General features: G+C 47.5%; 1 protein-coding gene across 3 annotated transcripts in view; it reads right to left on the bottom strand.

The window, feature by feature from the left end:
• The window catches only part of LOC119446125 (uncharacterized), a 170,694-nt gene that overhangs the window by 104,101 nt on the left and 49,658 nt on the right, over positions 1-16,935 (bottom strand). For 2 of the 3 annotated variants that reach the window (XM_037710478.2, XM_037710477.2), the window contains exon 2: positions 3,649-3,716. The exons of the other annotated variant lie outside the window; for it this stretch is intronic. The gene's annotated coding sequence lies outside the window, so the exon portion shown is untranslated. The remainder of the gene's footprint in view (positions 1-3,648; positions 3,717-16,935) is intronic. 3 annotated transcript variants of the gene reach the window in all.

Genomic DNA, 16,935 nt, shown 5'->3' on the forward strand with positions numbered 1-16,935 from the left:
CAGCAACTGGTATGGAAAGCAAGATAAATAGCCGAATAAAGGCAGCTATAGCCTTCCAGCCTCCAGCAGCGCTTGACACGTATGTGGCACAGCAAATAAACGTTACTGCGAGCGTCGGTGCGCCAGAATAGCGACAATGAAGCACGAACAACGATATTTAACGCAGCTTGAGAACTGCCTTGCAACGCCTTATATAGTACTGTTAGCATCGCTCTGAATTGATATGTCGAATACGCCATTAAGCATTCCGAAAACGAATTGAAGACCACTGCACGACCAGCGTTGAGACAAACGCTTCCAGAAAAAGAAAAAATGAAGTGAAATCCAATTAAATGACGATGCTTAACTTCCTATACGCTCACGCATCCGCGAGCCAAAGCACGTGCACGCGTAGACAATATAACTGTGCTGATGATGGATGCCGAAAGTAATGAAATGACGATGAACCCCACAAAGCTCAAACACTATTTCACATAAAAGGAAATGAAAACAACCTGCTCAATTTATTTCTGGCCATCGAGAGTACATTCATACAAAAGAAATGAAATAAGAATTAGCATAACTAATTCGCATGGTAATTAATTAGTAATCAATTTGCTGAACTATACAGCGTTCATGTTTGTGGACCGCCCTGGTCTCTACTTTAAGGTCATGCCACCTCAGGTTTAGGCACAACACCGCTCACAAGCAATGCCGAAATACAAACATCACATTAGACGGATGGAAGTATGAGACGTCGACTAAGCGATATCACGAGTGCGAAGGCAATGTACGCGTAAGATGCTTGTCGAGGGAGGAATGCCACTTTGCCCTTTGTATCGTGTTTCGAGCCCTTAACTCCGTTTCAATGTGCTCGCCATCTTAGGGCACTTCACAAACTTTCCGGGGGAGTACTATCTATGTATTTATGTATGCTTGTATATAACCGTTTTTACGCCTACTTGGGTTCCTGGGTAGTCCGTGGTCGAATGGGTAGTGCATCGGGCTAGTGTTCTGAGACAACAGGTTTCGAAACCAATCATTGTACCCACTCGAGTCGCTGAGTATGAGGCAGTGGGTACATACGTGCCGGTCTTGAACGAACCTCTTTCACGCGCCACGCTTCTCGTATCGCAGGCCACGCGCGGACTTCTCGGCAGTGAAACTAGATGGCGCAGCCTGTCCAGAAAGAAGAGAGAGAAGCCCGGTTCCACATGGCGTCTTTCTCAGCGTTCGCAACGCACCGCCGCGCCGTGCATTTCGGAGGCCACACGGAAGCTTTGTGGCGGCGGTGCTAGAGGGCGCCCAGTATTCTTAGGGAAGCGCGAAAGAGGAATCCCGCTGCAAGTGCACGCCTCATACATAATTAGTTTCGACGGTGACACTACACTGCGTCATTATTTTGATTCGATGTTAAACTTATTACCGTAGACGGTCAGCGTGAGATGGTTCCGCCAAAGTTTTTCGTCATTGTAGAGCGGCACATACCTAGTTACCCAAATTGGCATCAAGGACGTTCATTGAAGACCAGCACAGACCGAGTGGCACATCAAAAGTTCATTGAAAAGCAGTACCTATACAAAATCCCGCACCTACAGTGTCCCATATCGGCGTCAAAGAGGTTCGTTGAAGGGCAGCACGCATGTGCACATTGCTATACACTCAGCCACCCAAGTTGGTCCGAAATTTGGTTTTGAACCCTGTTCCCTCAACAAAGGAGCCCGAGGCGCTACGCAATCGACCATGGACTACCCAGTGACCTAGGTAGGCTGGAAAACGGGTGGTACAAACAAACATGCATACAAACATGGTGGTTTTGTATGCATGTTTGTTTACAAACAAAGTGGTTTTCCTTTTTCTTCCCGTTCTCGTCATTAGGTCGGATCTATTTTTCTATAATAGGTACTTATTCACCCGGCCTACACTCGCATGTGTTCTGTTTACTTCCTGATGACGGCACAAAGCATACTTCAAGAACAGCTCTATAACGTCACCACACCTCTCACTTTCCCCCACCCCCTTTGTGAGAACAGCCTGGTGATGTACGAAGAAAGCCGTCTGCCATGCTGCATGCATGCGACTGCCACACACAGACTGAAGGCATGTCTTTCACAGAATAATTTGTCAGCCCACAGTGCGCTTATCGCCTCATGCACTTCGCTAATCTCACTCGCTACGCCCACTTTTCGGGGCTTTATTTCGCAACAGCGACAGATGTCCTATACGTTATGGCCGCAGTCTATCGGAACGGCGTGCGGGGCCCATAGAGACGACTCTTCTTCGGGGGCCCACACACAGCGCCCGTCCCAAATTCGATTCCGAGAGTCGCAGGGCAACGCAGTCGCTCGGGCACTGGCGAAGGGTCAGAGAAGAGGATGAAAGGAGGTCCGACTCCCACCGCAGCGCGGGGCAATTAAGCGAAGACCCAGAAGTCGTTCCGAAGATAAAGACGGCCAGCTGTAGTCAATCGCAAAATTGCACAAAGAAACAAAAAACATCTACAGATGATGACCGCACCTCTCCCCCTTCCCTGCCCGTCTTCTTTTCTATATTATTAAAGCAAAGAAAGGAGCCCCCTCACCCCGTAAGCACCCTTCTCTCTCATAGCTACTGCTTCCTAATTGCGTGCCGCTGCAGGAGGCACTGGGCAATGTAAGGCAAGGGGCTGTAAGAGGAATACGGGAATGGGGGGGGGGGGGGGGGCGGAAAGGCGTCGACTGATGGAGGTTGACGGGTCAGAATTGCGGCAGCGCCGATAGGAGGGAAAGAGGGGGAGGGAGAGAACCGCCCAATCGTAAATCAAGAGAGAAAGAGAGCGAGCGTGCGATCAAAGATTGAGACACTGCCAGGCGAGTTTGGGGAGGGGGATACGTCGCTCTTGCGAAGCGTTGTGACGGCCGGAGTACGAATTATGACGACGCCCGACGACAGGGGTGACTAAGTGTGCACGCTGCAGATGTGAACGCGGATAACGGAGCGTACGGGACGGACGTGTCCGCGGATAACGAAAATCCGAGTGCGTTGAACCCGTCGCGTGAACGCGGAAACGAGCAGCAAAATAAACGAAGATTCGAGTAAGTTGTGGACACGACCACGGCTCGACCGTTGGATTGCTTGACGATTGCGAGCAAACGTGTTGCCCCCTCAGCGGCGTGTGAATGGTTCCGTCTACCATTAAGCCCACAGGTCCGAAACACAAGCCACATGAAGAGAAATTAAAATAGCTCGATCGCCTTTGTGTCTATAGTCAGAGGGAATACTTTCCTATCGAGAAGAAAGCCCGAAATTTATTAGTGTATAAACTATTAAATAGTAACTGATTTGCTGAGCTATCCACAGCTGATCGAAACCTCGCCCCAGCGTGCCAGAAAAGGCTAGAATCCGGATGATTAGTCGTCAAACTCAGCGTACCAGAACTATACATTGGAATTAGTGCGGTTAAAGGGAGCATTTTATGAGTTTTCAAGCGCTATTAGTAGCTCTATTTAGAATTAATGTTCCTTTTTTCTGTCTGCTGCGACATCTTGTGCTAACAGCTGTGTGCCGGTACACCTCAGCGGTAACATATGCATTGGCCTGCAGTTTTTCCTTTGGAATGGGCGCATTCTTTTAACAGCATTCCCATGGCGCAAGCATTCGAATCCGCGTAAGTGCCAGTGAATTTCTTACCTTTTATTCAAAGTGAGCAGATAGCAGAACCGAAAGAAGAACGCCGGGACTGTGTCATGAGAGCTCCCCTGCACGACAAGAGAAGACAGTGGCCAATGTCAAAACGATAAAGACATTTGCGAGGATGGTACAATAGGCGAGCAAACTATCGTAGGCCACGGGTCACGCGAAAGCTTTTATTTCGCACGCAAGACAGGCAAGTATGAATTTGACTAGTGCAATGCACGTGTGCTTGTTTGATCATTCATTGCACACGACATCCCGATTCCAGGAATTGTTGCCCCAGGCTAGTGCCAGACCAGGGAAAAAAATTTTTTTTGCTTATACCAAGGGCGAACGATGGTAGGTTGTCTTATACATATAGTTATGGTTATATACATGATAGTTACGGTGTACGCAGGAACAGGCTAGAATTGGAGAGAAATCATTAGTTTGATCAACACAGTTTCATTCGCTGGTAGAAAGTTATGCATATCTGCAGTTATTGATAAATACCGTGCTGTATTGTTAATTGTTTAGGTATTTATGAATATCTGCTCAGAATTCTCGCTTTGTGTGACGAATTATTTGCATTGTAATCGTTGCCCTTATTTTGGGGAGCATGCAGTCAAGCTGTTAAGTTTTTTTTTTTTCCAGCCTCCTTCAATAAATAAGGGAACTAACATTGTAGTTAAACCCTCCCCGATGCGTCGCACGTCGCTTTGTGAAGTTGGACTTGACTGTCGAGCTATCTGGCGCTGGCAAAACGTGCTATTGTCGTTAAATGTTAGTCACCCCAAGCTGAATGTCACTGTACTGCATATATTTATAGACGCGCGCCTTCTCGTTGGAGGGCAGTCGACACATTAATGCGCGTGATGTGGCGGGCGATTGCTCAAGCCACAAGTTGTTGGCAAACAATGTCTTGATGATGATGATGTAAACTTTCATTAAAATAAAGAAAATACCCAAAGACGGGTGGCGCCCTTTGCCCAGTTTTCAACAGCATCACGGAGCAGCCTGCGCGAAGTATTTTACCCATGCATAACTTTACCAAGATATAGAGAGTTTCGCGCAACTCAAGTTGCCGGAAAGACCAAGAACCGAGATCCTTGCTTAAAGAAAGTAACTCTGCGGCAGCTTACTGTTACAGGCGCGAAGTTTTCTAACCGTGGATATATTTACCAGCATGTGAAAAGGCTTCCTGGAATGGGCTTTTTACCTTAGAGCCTCGAAAGTGATCATGTGATCATGATCGAACCTGCAGTAACGGTATCAGCAGTGGCGGTGAACAGACACACAAAAGGAAAGCGGCGACCTCTGACAGTTTCTAAAGGGCGACTGTGTCGGCCAAGCTCGACCCACTGAAAAAAACAAAACAAAAAACACGGCCGGCCATGCCTCTTTCAGAGCGCAGGTGGTGTCCGGCAAACGATCGCGTGCACAAGCCCCTTGCAGGTTTCTGCTTTCAATTTCCCGCTTTCCCGTCATCAATGAGCCGCTGCCGCTTCCAATCAGGCGTTTTCTAAAGGCGTCCACCGGCGCCTTCTCCCATATCATCCCACCACACCACGAACTCGCACTGGCTAGCACGCGCACCAATTTATCTTTTCCCGGGAGCAGCTTCACGGCGAAATGAAAAGCGGTGCCGACGACGCGGCTTCAGCGGCACAGAAGCGCGCGCCTGGCGGCTAATGGGTCCATTCTCTGCACGCCCCGAGTCGTGCCCCGAAAAACCTTTCCTTCTCAAGCCCCAGCAGCGGGCCTCGCGAGCGAGCAGCATGCAGTACGGTTTTCGCACTCATCGCTGCCTTTCCTTTATAACCTGCAAGCCAAGCGCGTTCGGCCACCACGTCTCTCCCTCACGGGCAGGTAATTCTCGCTGCGCACAAAGCGAAAGTGGCGGTAGCAGCGGTCGTCACGGCAGCCACAACGGCACGGCTTTAGAGAAAGCCGAGGAACCACGAGAAAGTGGCAAACGAACGTTTGCCACTTTTTTCTCCTCCCCCTCCATTAACTCCTCGTGTACGGAAGCGACTCATCCTCCCCTTTTTCGGCAACTCCCGTCAATCGTGACGGTCGAGGTCGTACTGTGGCACGACCTCTGCCATCGCGCGGCACCGGTTGCTTGTCCTCCGGCTGCTTGTCACATAGTTGTGCGCGCTGCTACGACACTAGCGCGATACTTTCCAATGTGGAAACGGATTTACTTAAGATATTTTCTACTTTGTCCATGCATCATTAGTAAAGTAGGCTGCGGAGGACACATAGTGCGATGTCTAGGGCGTCCTCGTAAGCAATCTTCAGATGACGATGGCTTATTACATGCTGGGCTGAGCCCTGCAAGCAAGTTCCGTTCACGTGAAGCAAACGTCGGTACTAAGAAGTCTGCTCGAAATCCACTTGAGTTCACGTAATTAAACGACAGTGACCGAGCGTATAGAGGCGAGCAAAATCGACACGCCTTCAATGGTTGTATTGGCTTGCTAGACCCTCTTGGCAAAGTATGGAAACCCAGTTAGGTCGTTCTGTAGGCCTCATCTCTGACTTGACCCACTCACGTCGAATTTATTGAAACGATGTTCAGTCACCGCACACATTCTCTAGTTATGATGAAGCTCCTCCCTTTGGACATAATTCACCCATCTACCCTTCGGCACACCCCTGTTGCCGACTGGACTTATGTCTCTCCCCCACGTACCCACCTGACAATCAAAAGTACCTGGCAGAATTCAATAGTGGAGCGCTGAAGAACGTCGCCAGAAAGACACTGCATAAGAGAGTAGAGAACCCGCCATCCTCGACAATATTCAATCGAATATATAACATCTTCGCACACGCTATACATATGTATATATACAGTACCTCGCATACGAACAGTACCAGTCGACATGTTAGGAAGTTCCTCTACCTCCTTTCTGTTTCTATCGTTCCAGGCGTTCGCGTGCAATCGCGGCAAAGCTGCGTTAATGTGCACACGAGGAAAATTGACTGCTAGACCGTGCGAAAGAGAGAAGGCAGGGATGTCAGCCTGGAGAGCCGTCCGGTTGGCTTCCTTATACTCAGTGGGTGGGGCACAGGTGAATAATAAGAAATAAACAGCTTGGCCAACGCTTGTGCGCGCAAGAACAGCGTCACGCAAGTCAGAGACGTCCATACAGGCCAGCCGTTCTCAAAAGGCACTGGACCGCCTTCACTGTGTGGAGGACCGACGAGCGGCAATAGGTCCTGCTAAACGAAATGATGCCTCATATACCTAATACTGCGCATACAGTTTAACCAAGTGGCCATGGGTGAACAGCCATGTGAACGTTCACATCAATCGTTCGCAGTTGACTTCCGGATAAAACTTCGCAGGCTGCATAAACCAGGATCGGGGAGATAAGGTTCCGAAAGCTAGAAATGTGGACCCATAAGGGTATAGCCAGTATAGCTCTCTTCGCTACTGCACGCGAAAATGATTAAGTATGGGGTGATTATATACAAGGTTCGCGTGCATAAGACAGTGCTGTCGCACGCATGGAGACGTAGTCGCTGAAAAAAAGAAAGTAATAAAACGATATCGAACTAAAGGAAAGCGGAGCTACGGCGACAGCTGGCGACTCAGAGCAAGCTATGAAGAAACAAGCGAGACGATCAATCACAGCGGATAATTTCAACCCAGAGCTAGAAAAGACCATAGCGTGCTGAATGGACAAAGACAAACAACGTTGAGCGCTAGAGGGAGTGATTCAGTGTGCTACATTTTCCGGGGCGCATGCACGCAGCTTTCCAGTGTTACGAAACGGACCTGCAAACAATCACGCACGTCGCCAGGAGCGGTATTATAGCCTTGATGTCTCCATCTAAAGAGGATTGTAAGGTCGCGTCGTTCCTTGAATGCTTATCAAGCTGCCTATAACTTTTTTTTCTAATCGCAATGCGCGCGCAAAGTAGTGACGATTTTGATCGACCCATGTCGGACCAACACAATGTATTCTCCAAAATGCTGCAACGTATAGGTACGTGACAAATCATTTATGCAAATTTGGTCAGGTGAAGCAAGCACCTGAAGGCCCAGAAAGCGCTACTCGCAGTAAATTATGTCCATGCAGCACGCGTAAGCATCACGCTCCATCAGGCACCAGCACTTGTACGAAATTAACGACTTTCTTGTACGAGATCAACGGCCTTAGGATTATTATCATCGCCGAATACTGCTGTGTTCCAACGAGAACACACACACAAAAAAGGCACGCAGAATAACTTCAGAATGAAAAGAGTTCAGACTTCCGGAATTCATATTATAACCTTAAATACCTTCGTTCGTCTTGCCTTGAAATTGCAGCAGAGATGTGTTTCCAGAGACACTACAAAAAAATATCAAGGGAGAAGATATTTGTAGCCGAGAAAAAATTATAGTAACGCGAGAGCAAATTTTTTATATGGCTTACAATGGCGCCAATATGAATTACGGATGTAGATTACGCTTTGAATTACTCGAATAGGGTCTTCATACCGTCACATATCGAGGCAACGTTTGGCAGATGTTATTCAGTTTTTGACATGGAAGAAAAACAAAAATAGCAGCACTGCCTCGTACATTTAACAGAAATTGGGTCAAGCAACTCCTTTTAAAAAAGAGGGTGAAATAAGCAATTTGGTATTGATTAATGTAAAACATTTTGCGCTAGAACAAGAAGAGCGTGAACACACCAAAGCGCTCATGGTGTGGTTTTCTCCCGTCTGTCTTTTCTAGCGCAAAATTTTCGACGGGAACTCCTGTATAGGCTTCTCTAAGGAGTCCAATCAGCGATAAGAGAACGAAAACTGACGTCACACAAAGGCGCAATCACAGTCGTGGGTTGGACATCAGTGGAATTAAGAAGGGAAAGTGCAGCATTATCAAAATACTTCTTGTTCATTTTTTTTTTTTTTTTTTTCGTGCCGCCGCTTCATGCCCCATGCGAGCTATCGGATTTCTTGCTGCGTGGTTCAAATTGTGCGCTTCTTTAGAACAGTGGAACATTCCCGCTTCCTACATGATTTTTGAACACAGTACGCTGCGGGCGAGAACCAAATAACTTCGATAGAGGAAAATCAGCTGCGTAGAGAGTGGCAGGACAAGGCTTTATTCATCTATCTCCCCTCACGGGAGATTGATGCAACTCCGGGCCATTCAACGAGACGAGGACCATCCATCCGTGAAATTTATTTTCACTTTAATAAAGTTGTTTTTCTCTCTCTTCCTTCACGAGGCAACAAAAAAACAAAGAGGTGGGGGGGGGGGGGGGGATTTGTGGCGGGAGTTTTGAAGTTTGTGAATAACAAATGCTGCACTACCTTTTCCGTGAAGTCTGCAACGGTTTTGACGCATATGTCCGTTTTTTACTGAGGATACCGGAAGCTTGAGGAGGCCTTGTGGCATCTTTTGGACCTGAGTGGGCTTAGGTCAGCGATCAGCATCGCGCGCAGCGGCCCGCCTCGACGCCAGCCAGTTGCTCCAGTGCGCCGCGAGGCCGGCAACGCTCGCAGCACAGCTGGCGCCATCTAGAGCGTGCGGCCGCAAGTAAAGCAACGGAATGAGTGACGTCACGCTCGGCGGTGGCGTTGGCCGTCCTTGAAAGGCCGAAAAAGAAAGCGAGGAGAGAAGGAACGAAAGGGGCGCGAGAGCGGCACTTATTTCCTCGCCGTTCGTACGTGCTTGCGCGGCGCTCCTACTGAAACAACTGAGAGCAAACGCTTCGGCTTTCGCCCGTCGAACAAGCCTTGCACCGTTCCTAGCCTGTGTTAGTGAGGAACAGTCTTTATATTTGAGACAAGGTTAAAATCAGTGTCTTCGATAAGCGGCGCTGTGCTGTGATGTTCGAGGTGGAGAACGTTGTAATGTGGACTTAGCTTGAACTGTAAGGTGAGCGCTGGAACCTGGCATCAGTGTTAGCACTGTGATGGTGTTCTTGCACCAGAGGTTAAGGACTGCAAAAGTGTATCCGAATTTGAGCAGTGGCGTGAACAGAAATTCGCTGTTGATCGAGCTACTCCGTCATGACACACATTCATTGAGATTCGCTTCATTATCACTTTTTTGTGTGCTGTAGGACATGCAGAAAGGAGGTAGCCTAGATGCTCTCTACCGCACTCTTTACACAGCAGCCGATTCAGAATAGAACAGTGTGCGCGAAGTGTAATTAAAGAAACCAGAAGCTCACGAAGGAGGGAACTTGATCCAGCCTTGATAAAAATCCTCTGACGGCGAATCTTGATCGATTGAGCTGGGCGAAACTAGAAATGTGCGAAAGGCAATCGCTTAATCCCACTTATCGGAAGCAGTCATGGTAGTAGTAGTCATTAATAGTAATATAATTTGCTGTTGAAGTTAGACTAGGGAGTAGTAGTGGAGTAATAGAAGACTGGGGGAACCGTCACTTTTCGTAGATACATAAACAGGGCTTCGGTTTCTGAGATAAGACTTCATTGATACACTATTTTAGTGTTGGAGTGGTCATTAAAATAAATATACAAAGAGAAACAAATAATACTGAAATCAATGCAAATCAAGATCTGCAGAATGTGCAACCCATGTTACAACATAAGTGGCCTTAACAAACCCCGTAAAAAGAATTTTAACAAATATTAAAAGTTCCATACTGAGTTTCAAAAAAGGTAAATCGTCCAAGCTATAAATTCCAGAGTTAACTCCCTTTCTTGGTTTTAAAGCAACATTACTAGAGCTTGTGTGAACTCTAAGTATAGGATAATTATTTATATAAACTTTACCTGGATTTTCATGGTAATTTCTTTATTCGGACCTAAAAAACAGTTACGATTGCGACGAAATAAGAATGTACAGTTGCCCACTGACACCATTTACCATGTGGAAGAAAAACTAGATACTCGTAGATCCGTTCATCCCGAGTCATGCTCTTCTGGCTACATGTGAAACGAAGCAGCATTTCTCGCGGTGTCTACTTTTTCAGCAATGCGAGAAAAATTTTTCATTTCTATCATACTATTACTTCGTCCACCCGATTCTTGGCCAATCCCCAACAATCAGTACGAGCCAGGAGACGAAATGACAGCAACACCATTAACCCCAACAACATTATCAACAACAACGATTGCGAGGAAGTAAGCCTGCATGCCCAGAAGTAATCAAGATTCCGGCCACTACGCGATGCACCAGCCGCGTTTTCCTCCACTAGAAGCCTATTTGTCGAACGCTCTCTCTCTATCTCTGTTTTTACTTGCATCCATAATTACTTATACACATCCCACGAGGCTGCATACTTCTCCGCTTCTTCCGCATAGTCCTCCTCTCGCGTATATCTCGGTGCGTAGAGTTAGGGTATTGTGTGTCGTACATTACAAATAATACGTCATGCTCAATCATTCCCAATGACATCCGAAAACGGCTAATGCACATGGAAAAAGAGACGGGAATGCAGAGTTCCTTGACTCTGTCCTTTTCGTCGGGGGAGTCGTTCCGTCTTTTCTGCCTCCGACGTACTTGATACGCCAAGGACGTCGGAAACAACAAGCATAGCTATAGCACATAATGTAAACTTGAGAAAGCGATTGCGAAAACCCGTTCCTTTTGTGAGGTCGAGAACCCGGTTCGTGAAGTAAGAGTTGTTTTCTTTGTGCATGTACGCTTGCATGAGTCTGCGATCAGACATCGTCCCATTAGACGCTGACAAGGCAGATATATTTGGCAATAACGATCTTTACCACATCAAACGACAATGGTGTATGTGAGCGCGTAATCAATGTGACGTGCTATTACGTCTTCCCAAACATGTCTACATCAACGAATCATCGAATAACCATTCAAGACTAATTAAGGAGCGATGTGGTAGACAGCATTACAAGGGCGGATTGGGAACCACTTATAATCTACCTATGGTATGCGACGATCTCCTCTCTCAACTATCTTCTCTGAACAGCATCTTCTCTCTCAACTATGCATTTTGAATGGTTTAAGAGTGAAACGTTGTTTTCAATAATTTGTCTTCCGATTTTGTCCAAACATTATTCACCTGTTATCGTCGTAAATGTTATTTTCTATATGAGCAGCCGTATCTTGAAATAGCTTATCGTTGCCTTCTTTAATTTCGGGCGAATGTATCGCAGTGAACGCGCTGTGCGACAATGTTAAAATAGTTTTCCTGTATACGGTAAAATCATATGCAGCATTCGATACGATATATAGAATTTATACGCATATAACAAGAAAGACTTGTTTAGTCGCTGGGATTTAATAAAAATGTAAGTTGGCGCAGTGGCAGTAAACATTTTTATTTATGAGGCTTCCTATCACGCATTGAATTCCTGTTTTGGTTATGCACGTTGTCGTTAATGTACAGCTTTGCTGTAAATCTCTCGGAAAAAGGTCGAAAATAATTATATATTAAATATGTCGCAAAGATATTGCCCGAATGTTCACATAACTTGATTCGAATGCTCATAGTACTTGTATGTGCGACTTTCCCCAAGAGAAGCTACGCAATGCAAAGCGTTTAATGGTGATCACCGATTTCAATCTTAGTTTATTGAATATTAGTGATTCCCGGGTTACTGCGAATAACTGATGAAACGCTACAGCACACGCGACTAGCATATCTGAGTTGTTACCTAAACATTGCAGACAGACGAAAACAAATAAACCAACAAGACATCCGCGATGACCATCAATGGAAATCGACGCCAAACCTGATCGGCAAAACGGATATTAAGGGCGTCCCCCCACCAAACTCGACGGAGTCCCCCCTCCTCCTCCTCGAGGAAACGACCTCGTGACCAAACGGAGGAAGTTAGCGGCTCGCCGCATCCTTCCCACTCCGTCTTCTCACACCGACGCCGGACCGTGAATCAGCCGCAGGCGATTGGAAGAACAAGAACGATGTCGCCGAAACCCGCGGCAGGCAGTACAGTGAAGTTTCGTGCACCAACATTAGTGTGAAAGGCGCACGTTGGGAAGGCGTAGCCAGATGAGGCGATGTACCTAGCTGTGTTATATGTTAGTGTGCGTGTGCCTTTGTTGTCGTTGTTGTTGTTGGTGGTGGTGTTTTATCACACTCTCATCTAGCCTGGAGTAGCATACCAGTTCTGTAACTGTATAGGCTAACCTTCTCATATCGCTCTCTCCCTCTTTGTACCACCGAAGCACAACGGGAAAGCAATAAATCCGATACATAACTTACCTATACACGCTTCTAACCTCGTTATAACGAAGTTGTCGGGACCGGAAAAGAATCGAATTAAACTGCGGGGTTGAATGTGCCGAAGCGACACATTGGCTACGAGGGACGCCTTAGTGGGGGGGATACGAATTAATGTCGACCACCTGGGGTTCTTGAACTTGCACACAGATTCGTGTTTTTATTTCGCCCCCATCGGATCGCGGTCGCCACTTCCGGGACTCGAACCCGCGACCTCGTGCTCGGCAGCAGAATGCCATAGGAACTGAGCAACTGTGGTGGGCGCCGGAAAAAAGAATCTTCATTATGTGTTCCCCGTCTTTCTCTTCCTACTCTACTTTCTTTCAACCTCCCGCTTTTCCCAGTGTTGGGCAGCAAACCGAATTTTACGTTCTGATTAACCTTCCTTCCTTTCCCCTTTCTTCTGTTTCTCTATATAAGTACCTCCACCACGATTTAAGTACAACACTGTGCCTATTAAAATCTACTGCGTAAATGGAGTCAGCTGACTGCATAAAAGCAAGGAAAATTTCCTCGCTAATTACATGATATACAAGTAGATATCACTCGCTCTGAAGCGCTGATATATTTATGTTAGTGTTCATGTGGTCTTTTTAGAAACGCGTCAAGTCGCACGAACTGCCTACAGTGATACTAAGTCTCCCTTACGTTTATTGCACGACTACACTAACAACTGAGGACATCTCGCCGTTCTGGAGAAGGGGCGTTTCAATCACCACTTTCTTATTGCCCATATAACTAACAGTCAGTGGCACTGGATGCAAAACATGAATTCGTCGCATACGTCATCGCCGAGCAAACAGTATCACTAAATATTCGCAAGGGCTCTCAAATATGTTGACACTTCGCTTAGGAGGATGCACTACACCTTGCAATAGAGTCATAAACGGCCTGAAAATGGCATGGCATTGGAGATCACTTACGTGACCACTACGCTGCACTACCTTCGCGTACGTTTCACGCTCTTCATGGAACGCAAAATCCTTCTGACATCAGCAAAGTGGCAGCACACCCCTACATGCAATACAGATGCACGACGTCCCTCTGTTCACCGGGTTGAATCCACGATATGGACAGCTGTGAAGCAACACAGCGAACATTAACGATTGGCAGAACAGTCATAGCATCTTGGATAAGGAAACATGGCCACGCTCTTGGCAGACCTCCAGGAGAAAATGATGGAAAGTAGAGAGGGAGAGGCGGCCTTTACGACAGGGAGACGTCGCAGCAAGCACACACACTTGTGCGTGCAGAGAAGGTCCGGGAATATGAATGGGTGATTAGCCATCGAGAAGCTTCCAACTAGCCCTCTTCGAACGTTTAGATTGGTGTTCACGTTTGCATGCTAGAAATGAAGTCGGTGTAACAACACAACAGCAGCGATGAGCTGAGTGCGCTATGACGTTACTGCGCTTGCAGGCGCAAGTTAAAATAAAATCACACCATGCAAACAGGTCTCATCTGCGTCGAAGGTGCCCTGGAGCCACCTGTGCTGGTGATAAATAATGGCCGTCTCGACGTTAGCTTCTCTGCGTACCTGTGCTAATGTTCACACTCTCAGAGGGCTTAACCATAAAATGTAGCAGAGCGCAAAAATAATATAAAGGTCGTACGAAATAGAACATTAGAACGACACTTCGAGTTCGCATCCACCGCTAAGGAAGATTGTTCTTTTTCTCTCTCTCTCTGCTAACTTCTCTAACTGCAGCCAACTAAATCAGAGCAAGTTCTTGCGAATGTCGCAATATCACGTCCGAAACGGTAAAGTGCACGAAAAAGCTTCATATTAGAAAGAACGAAGGACAGCCAGGCGTCTGCTCCACCCGTTGTTCGCAGCACTGCACGCAATTAGGTGGGCTTGAGAGCGCGCGACGCGTGGGCCGCGCCGCCGAAGAGCGCGCGGCACGCGCCCAACTCGCGCGCGCGTCCACTTTCGAACTGGTCGTCGGTCTACGCGCGCAGCCGACCCAGATTCCAGCGATCGGGAGGGGGGAGGGCCTCTCCACATCCTCCGGTCGAGACAAGCCCACAACAGAAACGCGGCCACATCACGGCACTACCGCAATGCCGCCTTCTCTACCCTCGAGCGGTACAAGGCGAGGGCCTTATGATCTGCCCTTTTCCGGGCAAGACTCTTGTGAAGAGAAGCCGCGCGCGCTCACTGGGATCGCCGGCGCGGCAGTTTGAGCGGCGAAGAAATGCTTTGAGTTTGGCAATGAATCGCCGTGATGATCGTCCTTTCAGGTGGAAAAGTTGCTTGGGCCACTTGGTAACGTGCGATTACAGTCATCTGCTCCGAAAGCCTTAATAACTTTAACAAAAGTGACAGCGTATCCATGCGTTAATACTTAGCATGTCATCTTGTTTTTTTTAATTTATTTATATTGCATTATTGGGTGGACTTAATTCAGTCACACTTGTGCCGATCGCAGGAACTGCAGGTCGGGTCCTTTTGTCTCCTGTCTTTTTTTTTTTTTTCCTGCTTCGACTGTTTAAGGACGTTTGGGAAAGGTACTTCATTGCCGGAATTATTTTCATATTAGCTCCCGATGTCATCCTTTGATCTTCGAACAAGTTGTTTGTGCCTACACTCTCCCTTTTTCCCTGTTTCTATTCTTTCCCCGGCCTCCAGCGCAGGGTAGCAAACCGGACGCTCGTTCATTCACCTCCCTACCTTTGTTATCGTTGCTTTCTTTCTATGTTACTCTTTGTGGTGAGGCCGGCGGTACAATAGTTGCCAACAGTTACAATTTCCTCCAAATAAATTAAGCAGCTGCGGCGTGAAGCAGGTGCGGCGTGACGCTCAGAGAGAAGCCAACGTGGAGACGTCAACTCTCCGGAGGTTTAGCGACAGAACTCTTGAACAATACCAGCTGCAGCCGCCGCTGTCGGTGTAGCTCAGTGTTTGTGGCTTACTACTGCAGAGCGTGAGGTCGTTGCTGTGAAAGTCTTTACGCTGGGACATAAAAATACAAAGCCACAGCGTCCAATAAGACGTCAACTCTGTATGCTGAGCACAGCGTCACAAGGGAACCCTGTCACGGGGTGCTATTATCATTTAGGAATCCTTCATGGCTATTGTGGACGCTATCAAGTTCCGCCATATTGTCAAATTCGCCATACTGCCCGCTCTGATGGGCTCACAGGGCTGCTTATATGCCCTCTCTGATTGGCTCAAAATGCCAACATGGCGGAATTTGACAATGTCCAGGATAACTCCCACAGTTTCCCAGTGCGCAGCTGAAAACCCCGCTTAAAAACACCTGAAACTCTACGAACAGTGTGCTGCCCGGTTGCACGCGGCAGCAGCTTGCCGTGTGTGTATGCGTGCGTACACTGGGCCGCTATGCAGAAGCTGCAGCCAGGCAAGGGACTCCTCTCTGTATGGCCAAACCGGCCCAACGAGTCAGTCTGTCTTTGCCACTGCTGCTGTTGAAGCTACAGCTTTCGAAGCAGCGGCAGCATCTCCGGGAACAGCCTTGACGTTCCCTCCGACACCTCATTCGGGGACGTCTTGGCGCTGTCAAGTAGCGCGAAGAAGGCGCGCTATATAGCAGATGTGTCTTGGCGCTGGCGCAGCGGGGCAACACGAACGGGTGCAGAAAAACAACAGCGTAGTATAGATAGACGCCCGTCAATTCTATGTAGATGCCGTCTACGATATATGCAGCGAGAAAGTGCCCTTGCATCTCTGGCACGGCGACAGGACTCGCGTCCGCATAGAGACCAACTACTTGTCCCTAACTATAGCCCCTCGTTAACTTGGTAGGTGCAAGCGCATCGTTCAATATGCAGATTCGTAAATTAAGGAGGCCATTCGTCAGTGCCGAAGTACTGTATTTCGACGCACATTTACGCTTTCGCCTTAATCGGTACATTTGCCTGAAACTATAAGTAATCGAATGGAGCGACACATCAATTGGAACGTTTTTACCGATCGGATCTTGATCTGCGTTTCTCTATCGTTCGGAACATTCGCTGCCGTATATCTTGTCTAGCAAACTGAACTTGATGCAACGTTTGCCCTGGCGAAATGAATTAAATATAAATAAAATAATATGCAAATGTGCTCATGGTACCACAGCGATTTTGAAGGTTATATTCTATCTGC

The sequence above is a fragment of the Dermacentor silvarum genome, chromosome 3, assembly GCF_013339745.2.
Source record: "Dermacentor silvarum isolate Dsil-2018 chromosome 3, BIME_Dsil_1.4, whole genome shotgun sequence".
Lineage (NCBI taxonomy): Eukaryota > Metazoa > Arthropoda > Arachnida > Ixodida > Ixodidae > Dermacentor > Dermacentor silvarum.